This window comes from Zalophus californianus, chromosome 12 (assembly GCF_009762305.2).
Source record: "Zalophus californianus isolate mZalCal1 chromosome 12, mZalCal1.pri.v2, whole genome shotgun sequence".
In the NCBI taxonomy this organism is placed as follows: Eukaryota; Metazoa; Chordata; class Mammalia; order Carnivora; family Otariidae; genus Zalophus; species Zalophus californianus.
In genome coordinates, this window is record NC_045606.1 from 10801186 (window position 1) to 10815875 (window position 14690).

At 41.3% G+C, this 14690-nt stretch overlaps 1 long non-coding RNA gene across 1 annotated transcript; it reads right to left on the reverse strand.

The window, feature by feature from the left end:
• Positions 1 to 6792: 6792 nt before the first annotated feature.
• On the reverse strand, positions 6793 to 14150 carry LOC113910950. Its single transcript, XR_003516332.1, has 3 exons — positions 14081 to 14150; positions 9054 to 9164; positions 6793 to 7013 (listed from the first exon to the last, which is right to left on the reverse strand). It is a non-coding gene; the product is annotated as an uncharacterized LOC113910950 (long non-coding RNA).
• Between the last annotated feature and the right edge of the window lie 540 nt (positions 14151 to 14690).

Here is a 14690-nt window from a genome sequence, read left to right on the forward strand (position 1 = left end):
CATGTACATATCTGTATAAATTATCAAGTGCTATATAAATATAAAGTTTTTTATATTACCTTCAAAATATAGGATTCTACATATGCCTGTACCATAGTCCTTCATTTTAAAGAATGTAGTAATATTTGTCAATGTAAATCATTCAATTTGAGAAGTACCAGCTAGGCGAGGAGTAGTTGGCATTTAGGATTAATAAAAGGTATATTTTGGGGCAGAATAGATGACGTCCTTGATCTTCTCTCAGTTTCCAGGTTACAGCAGTATCATGAAACTCTTGTGACTGATGTTGAAAGAGTCCCAAATTTATGATTCAACTGTTCAGTATTGATTGTGTTGAGTTTCACATTCATGCAGAATGGCAGTCCTGTATGGTGCATTCTTGCATTTACTTCTATTTCACAGCTGCTGTTCTGAAGATGTGACTGCTCCTATACTCTGCTTCTTTACTCAGCATCTCTTTGAAGCTCCCACTGCTGGTTTCAGTGTTTTTTGGGTAAAGGCCCCACCAGTGGCTTTTATTTTATTTTATTTTTTTTAAAGATTTTATTTATTTATTTGACAGAGAGACACAGCGAGAGCAGGAACACAAGCAGGGGGAGTGGGAGAGGGAGAAGCAGGCTTCCCGCGGAGCAAGGAGCCCGATGTGGGGCTCGATCCCAGGACCCTGGGATCATGACCTGAGCCGAAGGCAGCCACTTAACCGACTGAGCCACCCAGGCGCCCCCCACCAGTGGCTTTTAACTGCTGCCTTGTCAGAGGGAGACTTTATTGGGCCTCTTACCTGCAACTACTTGGGAATCTAGCTCATCTTCCCTTCTCCCCAACTCCCACCCTCCCATTTCTTTCTTAGAAAATAGAAATCACCCTAATTATTTACCAACCCCAAAGATAGCCTCATGCTGTTATTTTTGAGGCCTCTGTCTACATGTGAAAGTTACTTCCCCAAATTCCTAATTAGCTAGGCTCCAACCATTCTGTTCCTTTTAGTCTTAGCTTCTTTCCATATAGAAGACTTAGTACATATAACAGAGTAATGAGAATTTCTCCCTCCTTAGAACTACCTGAGACAGATTGATCCTTGGTGATGTTTGCCCTCCGTTCTTTCAGTCTCAACTCTAGGCTTCAGACAGAGGAAGGAAGAAGGTTTGACCCAATGTCCCTGTCCAGGAAACCCAGCACTCGCTGGTCAGTGTGGGTCTCCAGCCCCAGTAGCTCCAGCATGGAGAAAGGTGGGATAATCACACTTGGGTTTTTAGCACCTCTTCCCTCCCTTATCCCCACCATCAAGCACACGACATCATCAGGTGAGAACAGAGTTATTTGCTCTCTCAAATGTTTCAGGAGGCCCCATGAGCACACTTTTCCTCTGTTAAGAACCATATTGTTGATAGGGCTTTTTCATCAGTGACATGGGCAGATTATAGATTGATTCATAAATATCCTGAAGGCAACCCTTAATTCACATCCATTACATTTACTAAAATGTATGGTCTTACACAAGTATTAACCTCTTGAGGCCTCATTTCTCAAACACAGAAATTAAGGGGCTGGGCTAGATATTTAAAAAAAAAATGTTCTTTGGTTCTTCAAAAATTTCCTATGAGAAAAATAATGCATGAATTTGAGCTTCATATCACTGATTCTGGACCCAATTTAGTTTTTGTTTGTTTGTTTGTTTTGTTTTGTTTAAATGACTATATAGTTTATAATGGGATATTTATCAGACTGAATCATATGAAATTGAGTTTTGTAGGGGAAAAATGGTTGAATATTTGCTATGGTTCAATCTAATATATTCTAGTAAAGATAATAAAAAGCCACACTTTAAGTGGACTTAAATTTTTTTACTAAATATTAAAGAATCAGGTTTTAAATTGGACATGCTCCATTAAGATCTAAGAAATTTTTTACCCTCGAATTTAATGTCAAAGAAATCTCTTTGTCGGAAGGAAAGTGATATACTTCTTTTTCTTCCTTACCATCCTTCTTCACTTCTGGGAAACCAGCTCCCAGCTCCTCTAGCTTAAGCTGATGGCCTGAAAGATCTCCTAAGCCTGGGGATCTCAGACAGTACCTGGCTTACAGGTGCATGGAACTTTATAAGACTTTTCTTTTGCATGAAAGTTAAATCAATGGAAACACTCATACTTTTCTTTTTTTTCAGAAGTTATACCACTTTAGCACAAAAAATCAGGAATTGACCAAAAGTTGTAATAGCACTGGGCTCAGCTTTCTCTTTTGCTAGCGATCTGTTTCTCCCTCTCCTCATGTCTTCACCAGGATGTGCATGCCCTGGTGAGCTGAGGTGCATGGATGGCAGCCTCCCTCTAGCCAATTCATGTTCACTTTGGCTCCTTTGGCTTCCTTCCCCTCTGCCAGAAGTATTTGTTTTGAAGTTTGCTGTGATCTAAAAAAGGGAAAAGTAGGGGCTATTGTATGGGGTGTAGTGATGAATGCCTGATACAACTACCAGAGGATATAGGTGTCAAAGCCAAGGGGGCCCCACAGTTTTGGACACTGAAAGGATACAATCTGTGTTTTTCAGGGATTCCTCTTGGAGTCATTCCTCAGCTATAGGATTTTAAGGAATGCCTCAGACTGATTTATTAGTATCTCAACTTTATTGGCATTTTAAGAGGAACAGTGTGACATTCTTGGAGTATTTCAACCAGAAATCTCAACTCTTATGTTGCTCAAGTCTGTTCCAGCTGGTTAAAAAAAAATGGAATTTTGAGAATAATCCCCTATTACTGGTTTCTTTTTGGTTCCTGCCACATCTTCTCTATTCTAGTTTCCAGACCAGTGCTTGTTGAAAGGGTTGATTTTAACCAAGAATTATTTCCCTACCAACTAAAAAAAGTTAGTTACTTTGGGAATAAAACCAGCTGAAATTATACACAGCAAAACAGGTGCCCACACAGAGCCAGGGCACTCACTCAGAAGAAAGGGATGAAAAGATGGGCTGTCACCTGAAAGGCAATGCTCAGGGCCTTAGAGCCTGAACAACCACTCTGCCTCATTCGCTGGCTGCTCCCTCAGATGTCCAGCCCCAAGCAGCCTATAGCTCCCTCTTCAGTTAATCTTCTCCAGGGATCCATGTTTCTTCCTATTCCACATCCTACAGCCCTGTACTGATTCCCCTTTCCAAGTGGGAAAAAGCACTAATGTGCCTCCTAGAAATGAACATTCCTGTGGATGTTTCATCTTCTTGCTGCTTGTCTATTTGTTGTTGTTGTTGTTTTCCACTTTTGCCAGCTTGGGTTGTCCCTATTCTTATTCTAGACTCCATACGTTCTATCCTACTCTATGTCCTGCAGAGAATGTTTTAACTCACCGAGGCCCCATCCCCCAGTCTCCACTTATATTCTGCACCTCCTGCCCTTCCCCTGATGTGGAGAATGGATGACCCAGTCTGGCCACATTTTTTCATGTTAGCGTCCAAAGGTCAACCATTCCACTTGTCCATCAAGAATCTGGAGCACATGAACCTCTCTGTTCAGAGATGAATACCAACTTTAGGAACAATTCAGGAAATGGACCTCGGAGTGCTCCTGCCAAAAATATTGCAGAAACTGCTATTATTTAGTAGAAATCATTTAAGACTTTTATACCCTCCCTCTGTTTTTGCAGGTTCTCTACCCATTGGTGAGTTAATTTACCAAAAACCAGTGGACCTGCTTAGCTCTCTCAAGAAGGCTTTCTCAGAGAAACATTGTTATATTTGCATTCAACTGAAGAACTCTGTGAGATCAATATTTGAAGAATGTGCCTGGGAATCCTGCAAAAGTGCAGCTAAAGATAGTGCTCATTTTTCCTCCACATCTGTTACAGAGCAAGTGTGTTGGACAACTTTCTGGCGCACACACGTTTTCGGTATGAGGAGTGCTGCTGACTCTAGTTTGGCTCCTTCCTCCTATTTTTACTCATCTATTCTTCACCTACTTCTCACCTAATGACCTTGCTGTACTATTTTTTTTTTTTTAAGATTTACTTATTTATTTGAGAGAGCGAGAAGGGGCAGAGGGAGAGGTGAGAGAGAGAATCCCAAGCAGGCTCCACACCCAGCGGAGCCTGACAGTGGGGCTCAATCTCACAACCCTGAGATCATGACCTGAGCTGAAATCAAGAGTTGGATGCTCAACCAACTGAGCCACCCAGGCACCCCTACCTTGCTGTGCTTTCAATGTTATTGCAAGTCATCTTAAATTCCTTCTGAAAAATAGTGGGTTACTGGTAAGTACACTGTAGGCTGAGAACATCAAGAGACAGAAAGGCAAGCCCCCAAATGTCAAAAAATGTTCACATAGCACTGATCAGAGCTAACGCCTCCCTGACTCAGCACTGTTCTTGATGCTCTGAGCTTTCTTGCCTAATACTCAGCTGTGTGTGTGTCCTATTTTGTCCACAGTTTCCACATGGTGCCCATAACTCCCCAAACTCCTTGCTTGTTTTGACCTCCTCTGTAGTTAATTGCATTTTTAATTCAGGTGTTTTCCAAATTCCTCCTCAACCTGACTCCCAAGCTTCAGTCTATTGGAACCATCTAAACTACCCTTCCAGGGAAGGGCCTTTCCCCAATGCAGCACTTTTCAGATTTCAGTCTGCTACATTCTTCTGTACACCTGCACCATTATTTTGCTCTAAATCTTCCTTTCAATGTCCTCATTTTTCTTGTTGGGACCTCAAAAGCATGGATCTGAGTTCATCATAATATTTGGTTGCTGATAGGCTCTCATCATTACCCCACTCAGGGCTTACTTTCCCTCTTTTTGTTATTACTTAATTACTTTGAATAATGTAACAAGTGTCTGTACCCCGACACCCTCAGTGAAAGCCAGGACCTGACACTCACCTAAATCCAGCCATGTGATCCCGTCCACAAACCATCTTCCTGCATCTTGCCACCTCAAAATCATCTTGAAGCTTATGTTCATCATTCTGTTGCTTCCTTTTCTATATAGTCTCACTTAATCAATATGTATATCTAAAAATGTGCATTTTTACTTCAGCTGTTTTCTTAACCTTAAGAAGAGAATCTGTGTGTTATATTTTGAGTCTTGCTGTTTTTCACTTTACATTACACTTTATATTATTTAGATTTATCCTTGTTCTGCATGGCTGTAGTTCATTCATTTTGACGGTCATATAATATTCCATTATGTGAATTCATTCGTTTTTTCATCCCCTCTCTTCCCGAGGGTATGGGGGTGATTTCATGATTTTGCTGTCATCCAGACAGCTCCTATGAACTTTTTGCTGCATAGGGCTTGCTATTCAAGTGCAAAAATGTGTCTTGGGCATGGACATACCAGTGGGACAGTGGCTCGTGGGGATAGGCAGATGTTCAATTGTTTTCCAAAGTGGTCACACCAATTTATTCTGCCTCCAGTCACATGCAGGCATCTCATGGACCCAAACCCTCCTCAACTCTTGCCATTGTTAGGTTTCTGAGGTTAGACCACTAGGATCGGTAAAAGTCTCTCTGAAAAAAATAAGTTTATTCTAAGGAGAAATAGTTGAAAACTGGTCTCACTTGTTATAAATAGAAGGAAACCATGAAGATAAATAGAAGAAAAACAAAACCACGTTTTAAATTGTCACTTAGAAACTCTCACCTATAGAACACATTTGGCCGCAGGTCTCTGTTCCCTTTATTGAAAGGGAAAGCTAGCAGATTTGGAGAGTATTGGAGCCAATGACTTAGCAACCATCTGAGACAGTCTGATTGAAAGACCACTGAAAAGGAAGTGACTTTCTCACTCTGATTGACTGGATTTAATTCTGCATACTCTTCATTCTTAAAATCATCCACACTGCCACCCACACATTTGCCCTACAACGGATCTCTGCTGTACTTCCTCAAATCATCTCTGCTACTTACAGTCAATTCCTGGGTGACCCTCTGAGGCTCTGATGCATATGCATCTATTTGAATAAATTCCTTTTACATTTCACATCTGGAAAGAGTGCATTCCTCAGGCAGAACTAAAGAGGACAGCAAAGTCCTTTTGGCTCTTACACTTCGCCTCAATATTTAGAGGTTCCCGTTGTACTCTAAGTCTCCTGGCTGAATGTTCTCATCTGTCTGAACTGTTTCTGGTCTTCTGGCCTTACTTTAAGTGTTTTGTGCCATGCGGGTTTTAACACTGTAAGCTACCTCAAATGTTTTGGAAGTGTGTTTTGATAAATTATGCTTTAGGAAAATGAGCTTTCATTGACTGCGAATGACAGAAGGAATAAATGAATGAAGGCAGTGGTCAATACTACTTTGCATCATTATTAAACTATTGTATGGGAGTCCCTTGCATCTTTCCACCTAGATCACAAGTTTCTAGAAGACAGGAATTACGCCACATTTCATGTGTATATTTGTTGGTCCTTAGCAAAACGTTGGATAGTAGGCACTGAGTGAACACTCACAAGGGAGTGTATTTACATGGGAACACCCTCTAAAGTAAGGGCAGGAAAATTGGAAGTGACAATGATCTCAGTAGGGTTTGCCAACTTTTGCTTAAGCCTCAAAACTGAAACTCAAGGCTTTACATAAGTTGAAGGAGATAACCATGTCATGGGGGGGGAACCTGGGTTCTAGTTCAAGTCTGCCAATCATCAGCTGTGCGATCTTGTGTATGTTCCTTAATTTTCCTGTTTTGAGTGGTGACTCTGTTTACAGAGTAACATTACATTTTAATGCGATCCGTGATTCCTTCCTTCCAGATTTAATTAGGTTTAATAAAGGCAAGGCATGGGCCATAGAACAGATGTCTAAATGTTGCGAATTCCCTTCCCCCAACTTCTACGAAGGTGTTGTTCCCCGTGTGGAATTGAAACTCACTTAGAGCTCCTGCTTATACATAATAATTAGCATTAATTTTAGCTACAGCTAGATGATGTACAATGGATCCGTGTGTTGAGTCTTCATTGCCTTGATATATGACATTAGGCAAGTATTGTCTTATGTCAGCTATCCTTAAATGACATCGGAGTTATCTGTCATTCTCCTGAGATCATTCCTGTAAAACAGAATGAGAGAGCCTCTCTAAAATCATGTTGCCTTTCCATGCGGTAGACTACTATAATACGGTTTTTCTTCATAAAACCAGTCTGATGGTTTGATGAGTGATAATTCTGCTTCAGCTCTGAACATTAAATGTTCTCTCACCTCATACATAATCAAAAGGAAAAATATTCAGGGTTGTGTAGACACTAGATCTCTCCCGAAGGATTCTACTGACCCCGAAGAGTGTGTGCTAGAAATGAGGGATAACATTTGTGTTCCGTGTGGGATAGGGCCTTGCGTACTCCAAGACACCCCGATGGGAAGGCTGGAGAATGTTATTCACAGGAGGCCAGCATCAGATTCTGGGCAAATCAACAGGGGTGCTTGTAAGATATGAATTACGTCCATTATCTGGCCCACACTTAAGATTCTGAGTCTGTCAATGAAGTTGGTCAAAATTGGCAAAAATGTTCGTTCTGGTCTCCATGAACACTGGAGAGCTATAAAATTGCTCTGAGTGGAAAATTCAACTCTAGCAGAAATTACAAGTCTGCAGCCAACACCACCAAGCAAACTGAAAACCAACCAGAATATTAAAAAAAACAAATGACCACAAACCATACAAAATGTTCAGGTCTGTGCTATAAAGAAAAATACTCCAAGGACTCCAAAGGTCTGATTTATTAAAGACCCGAGTTCTTGCAAATGCATAAAATTGCACAATTACTCATAGAAAATCAGTCCTCAATGCATTTTGCACCAGATAGAAGATATATGAAGAAAAACCCCATTTATATAAGGAGCCCATGATCACTATGATTTATTAGGCAATTTCCCCACGTGCAATTCTGTGTGAGCACCAGGCCCAGCATGGAACCCTAACCAGGAGAAGAAATCAAGATGTGGCCAGAGGGCCCGGAAAACGTCTGGATTAAAGGGCATGTTTGTGTGCAACTTGGCAGTAATGAGACCAAGTAGGGAGGCTGGAAATCTTAAAGAAAGAAAAATATATCCCTTGGGCTCCAGCAATGAAAGAAGGAAGGTTTTCCCTGAGGGGAGCCATTCACTCCCAGCTCACTCTCCTCAGGACAGGAAGGCCTGACCAGGGCAGAGCCCCCCACTCTGCTTCCAAGAAGGCAGCAGTGGCCAGATCCACTGTGCGCCGGCTCCCACACCCCATTTCCCTGAGGGCTGCTTCTCTTGTGCTAGTCCAGAAGGTTCGATTTTGAACTGAGCTGCACAGAATTATTATGCCTTAGGGATGCAAAGGCAGAGAAGAGGATATAGATGATAATCTCAAAGTCATGTTTGTTGCTGAGAACAAAGTGTATATTTTAGTCTAAAAATGCCTAAAACTGCTCTCTCTGTGATCCTGGCTGCTACATCTAAAACAGATTGTTTGGGATGCTGGAAGTCTTAGGGAAAGTTGATTTAAACAGATGACTGGGAATGAGACTGAATCTCTTCCATGCTTCCAAGTCATGAAATCCCCCAGGTAGTGTCATGGAGTATTGCCCTGTGGCACATTTCTGTCTTCAGGCATTCACAGAATATTGAAATTACACAGCTGGAACTCAACATGAGATTATATTAAAAAGTTTAATTAGACAATTCATATACATATATCAAATGATGTATATGTGGAATATGTATATATATCTGTGTGTATGGACATACATATTTTTAATATATGTACATATTCCACAGACACAGAATTCCAGGAAAACTTTGGTCTGGAAAACCCATTCCCTTTCTTTTAAGAAAGCTCAAGGCATATGCAGCCTTCATTCAGGCAGTTCGAGTGTTGGGGAATTCAGTCTAATGTGTGCGCGCACTTGACCAGCAGAAGCTGGTGGGCCTCCGTGTCTCTTCTGCTCCTCCAGCACTCCCCTGAGTGTGGGCGCCCGAGCTGCTCTAGGGGTCACCTTCGGGGAATGAATGGCCTTAGCCTCAGGCTCTACTCTGTGTTTGATTTTTTTTAACTTGTGGCTCCAGGCCAGTGTCCAGGCTCCTTCTGGGAGCAGGGATGAGGGAAAGGGAAAGAATACTCAACTGTTGCACTTGGGGTCACACCATCCTCTCTTTTCTCCAAGATACTCCATTCTGCAGAGGGTTTTTACCGGATTTTTTTGGTTCTCTTTTTCCCTGATTTGCTTACTCAGCTCTCCGATGCATTAAGGAAAACAAACCAAGCAAACAGTTAACTGAACAAAGCATCAATTTTCAGAGCAACCATGTGAATTCAGAGAGATGGAGGCTCCAATCTGAGCTTCACAATTTGCCAACACTTAATCAATCTGTCTGCACCTCTGTTTCCTTCTTTACCAAATGAGGATAATAATTAACCAACCCAGAATACAAGCTTATAACCTATGACCTGATCCATGCAAAGTGCTTAATAAAAGGTTAAAATCATCATAGTTAGTATTAACAGCTGCTTGATGATGTCAATAAATCATTAGCAGTTCAAATTCAGACAGATTATTTTGTCATATATGTGTGCTTGTGTACACACGCCTGATATAGCCTTGGATGTCTTCAGAAGTATTTCTGGGATGTTGACATGGAAAATCCACTAACTGAGCCCTTCCCTGCTGAGTCTGTTATTATCCCGTGTTCCTTACTTAGCCTCTTGCTTATACATAAAATGTATGCATTGTTTCTTATTCTTACACTTGCTCAACGTTTTTGCAGCTCTCTGTGAGCCGTAACTCTTTGCAGCATGATTTTTTAACTTGTTTCGTGAACAGACCTAAGGTCATGGTCCATGTCCTCACACACTTGGTTAACATAGTGCTGTCTATAAATGCTGTAGATAATACGGAATGCAGAGGGTTCATCACATTTAAAGAGCTTTTCTGTAAATTCTGTTGTTGTTGATGATGTTCATGCTTCTCCTTCTCCTTCACGTAAGCCTGTCTCCAGTGAACATTGTCTTCAGAAGCAAACCCTTAGCAAACTGTGTGGTTTCAAGGGGGAAACTCACAAAAGGGAAATTTAAGTTAAAGATATCATTCATATATTGTCCCAGCAGATGACCAAAAAATTAGGGGCAACAATGTATTTTGTTAACAATACTTTAAAATAGATCAGAGCATCAAAAGTTAAATAAATAAGTAAATAAATAAATAAATAAATAAAATCAGAGCATCTGTGTTGGTGTCAGAATGTGATTAGAATGATGGCAGTACGTTGGCCGGGCTACCAGCATACGAGGGTCACTGGTTCAAGCAGGCTCTTCTGTGGGAGCCTAAGTGATACAGGGGTGTTATCACCACCCTCAAAGCTAAGATGTTTGCTTTTCAGTTGCCCGACAGATGACGACTTACCAGTGATGACTATAAATGGACCATGTTAAGCGTTGTGTCTGTCACCCTGCATTTTCAGAGCCTTATGAAGCTCAGTTGTCAAAAGGTAAATTTATAAAGTTCCACAGTTAAATGTGAAAAATATATCACAGCTTGGAATTAAAGCTATATTTGGGCACTGTGGTTTCAAGTGTTATATTTTAAAGAGATAAGTTGAATAACTACTGAAGTTAGTTAAGTAGCCATGGGTATTAAATGCTTCACTTCCATGCTTTTTGAGTGAGACTCTAAAATACAGATGGTCCTTGGCATTTGTAGGGAGGGGAAAGAGAACTTTATGTTAAAAAATTCCCAAGGGGTACCCCCCCAATAAATAAATTTACATCCCATTTTGTTTTACCAATGAAACTTTTAGTGACCAAGTGGTTAATTGCAGGATAGATAGACTATTACACTCATTCAATTTTTTTCAGTAAACTAAATGATGGAAAAGAAGTATAAGGGCAAGAATTGATGAACTTATGGTCTAATATGAGTGGAATCATGCAGAAGTTTTGTGTGTTTTTTCTTGTTTTGGGGCCCATCCTGATTCACTACTAATGTTTTTAAAAATCAGGGAGGAACTTGTCCAAAATTCAGTTCATAGGAATGGAATTAATATTGCTGTAAAAACAAGAGTGGGGGGAATAACTCTGGAACTCTGGCCAATAGGAACCACTGAGCTCAGCTGTCATGTGGATGGTGTGACTCATTCCGGGAAAGAGCTCCCCTCCGCTCCTCTCCAATGGGGACTCCACCACTTCCAGCAGCTATTAGCTCAGCCCTGGAAATGAAGCTTATTAAGACCCAAAGTTGCCTTAAAAAGGTGTGCGTGATGTATCACCAATGGACTTGAAGACACTGACCAGGATTGTGAGAGAGGAGATGTTCTGATTTTTTTTTTCTTTTTATAGTCTTTCTTGTAAAGTGAAAAAAAAATAAGCTGGAAAAATAAAGGTTTGTGGAAAAATTTCAGAGTCCTGTTCAAATGAAAAACATTACAGGGAATTATTTATTTATTTATTTTTTTACCCTAACTGGTCTTGTTTTCAAAAAATATGACACATGCCATTTAAAAACTTCAAGATGGGAGAAGCAAAGTCATACGCTTCCAATTAAAGTTGGTTCTTTGAGTGTCCCTGAGAGTATTTAAGTATTCCATGGGAGCCTGAGGAATAAATGCAGTTTTAGGCTTTCTCAGAAGGGGTGGGCTGCCTTATCTCCCAAACCCCTGCCCATGGTCTGGCTTTGAGCAAATTTCCCAATTTGCTTAGAAGAGAAAGACTACTTACCACCTGGTTGAAACAAATTTCTCTTTCACATATTTTATCAGATTATGCGCAGTGATGAAACTTCACATCTCAATGGCAAAAGCCACCATGGTCTCTTTCTCAGTGACACGGGGCAACTATGTATCTGTGGGGATTCAGTGACCCAGCTGCCAAGAGTCACGCTGGGTGGAAAGAGAGTGCTGGGAGGTCTCGTCTTAGCATTCGGGCTTAGCTCAGAATAGACCCACATCAGATATGACCAGAACTAGTCACATGATGCCATCGAACCGCAAGGAAGTACAATCTTTCTGTGTGCCAGAAATATTGGATGGGCCGCATTAAACACAACCACACATATAATTGCACCTCAACATTAATTATCTGGAGCTTGGCCTCCAATTATTCCTTCTTGGCACAGAGGTGTCTATGAATTCCAAATTGACTTGCAACTCATGTAACGTAAGTTATCCTATCGCTGCTCACCTCGTTTCTTTTGTCAGCCAATATCAGTTTAGGTGAAACATATTGACTACAGTTATCATCAAGCCAGAAGTTGAACATATGTTTACTTTAAATTCCCCATATCTTCTTAAGCCAGATAATTCACCAATTATCACCCAGTTGAGAATTTGTGTTCTCTTCTTCATTAATATGAGACTTGATATTTTTCTATTACAACACAGCAGAGAAATCACTAATTGGAAACTGCCTCCCCTCCAGGAATCCAGAAACTATGACTAAACTTTCTGATTAGGAACACAGTGATGTTTCCAAAAATTAATTTTAATTACTGCCATTCAATGAATATTTTGAATATAGCTTGAAGATTTTGCAACTATTTTGGAGAGCCCATCAAATATGTTAATAGTAATGGTAAGATTATGGCTAATTCTATTTGCAGTCTAGCATCTAATATGTGAAGACATTTGGCAAATGCTTTGAAATTATATTGTTTTAAATCGCTAATTAAAAGACATTAATCATGAGAAATTGAGAAGCTGCTATGAGATACTACCCAAGGAAAAATGTCCTAAAATAATAAATAAGGGAGTTAAAGAAATTCTGAGTTAAGAAATCAAGTGTAGTGGTCCTGGAACTGTTCACTCCTCCAAATAAAAATTTACTCAAGACTTTAAAATACTGAAAGGTAAGCGTGGATCTGCTTTCCTGGACACAGAGCCCCTGCAGGCAGTGGTGGTAAGCAGCTCAAGGCACCACTGCGGCGGAGGTTTTCTGCCCTGATGGGCCTGTTCCTTGTTCCCCTCTACTCATGATGGCTTTGGGGCACTTCCAGAAATCTGTGGGGCTCCATGGAGCACAGGTTCAAACTTGCTCACCTACCCCAACTACTTGCTTCACGGATGAGGCACCCGAGGTACAGAGAGATCAACCATGGACCTACGGGGCACAGCTAATTGAAAAGCCAAGTGTCTAGAAGTAAAGATTGAGGTTTGGGGCTCTTAAGAAAATATTTTATCAACAGACTCCAAACCTGAAACAAATTCAGGCAGTACTTGCTAAATACACATATAACACCTCAATCAGCATGCATTTATTACGTCTCTGCTTATTTACTGAGTAGGGCAATATATCCTAGGTGCCAGGGAATTAAAAAAAAAAAAAAAAAAAAAAAGTCCTGTTTCTCTCCCCCAAGGAACTTGCTGTCTAGTTTGAAGCAGAAAATTTTTTTAAAATCTATTTTTCTGAACCTAGCATCCATCCATGTCTGCATTCCATGAGCACTCACTCAATAAATATTTAACAAGCATCTTATTTATCAGACACACTCGATGTCAGTTTCCACCTGCCTCTGTTACCTCTTCTATATTCTCTCCTGTTTCACAGCCCGTCCCTCTTCCTCTCCTGATTTCTGATTTCTTCCTGCTTTTCTCTCTCCTCATCACCGCCACCACCAGTGAAAGCCTGGAATTTCTTTTAGCATAGAAAATAGCCTTTCATTCCACATTGGAAGATAAAGGGATTAAATGCAAATGAAGGGTTGGAAGCCAGGTGATACTTGTGTGACTGGATTTCAGTTAAAGTGCAATTAATCAATCCATCATCAAGCATAAGTGACTGATAACAGCGTCTTTCCTGTTTTCATAGGTGCGGTGGGTGGGAGGGGAGCGGAGGCAGTGAGAGGCCTTGGGTACCCGCAGGGGTAGCAGCTAGCAACGAGGGGGTCTGGGACTGTCCGAGTCCTGGTAGTTGTGCCCGGGACAAATAGAAGCCTTCCCCTGAAGTATCTGTGGAGACCAGCTGTGAGACCACGGCAGCTCTCCGTGATTTATGAAAGGGTTCACATGATTTATGAAGACTTAGAAAAAACATCAGCACACAGCTGACTTTCTATAAAGGCACTCCTTTCCCCGGGGATTCGAGGAGCTTGGAATTTAATGAGGGAAACGGAATCTACAATGAGAGACGATAAGGAAATGAGACTGTTTCTCACACAGACATACCAGAATTTATGTATCCTCATACTCTGGCCTTCACAGGCCTCAGCCAAAGCCTGCTACTCCTGGTTCCCCGGGGCGCCTGTTGGAACCCTTCCACTCTGCCCGTGGCCCTGACACTCTCTATTGCGATCACCCCCGAGGATTCTCTCAGAACCTTAGTTCGCTGATGCCTGCCTCCCCTCCCCCAGCCCCCCACCCCCGCTGCTGTGGTGGTAATCCTGCCCACCCTTCACCTCCTAATCCGAATGTCACCTAGGATCTCTCTTACCTCCAAACTTTTACAGCACTCTGCTCTCACCCATAACATGTAGTATATTTTACTTTGCTACTGGCAAACGTATTTTTTCAGGTGTGTTTTATAAAAAAGACAAAAACACAAAATTAAAAATAAAAAGGAAAACAAGATGTGTGTCCCTGCAGTCGGATGTATATGGGTGACAGAGAACCACAGAATCCCCACGTCCTAGATTACTTCCAGAGAGAATGGGGTTGCTTCTCTCTGTTTGCCAGCAAACAGACCTGGCTGAGGTCATCCAGAGTCAGGGGGGAGCAGGGAGCCGTGGGGGAGGGGTGGTGTGGAAAGGCCTGGGCTTGGCCCCTTACTTTACTCCCT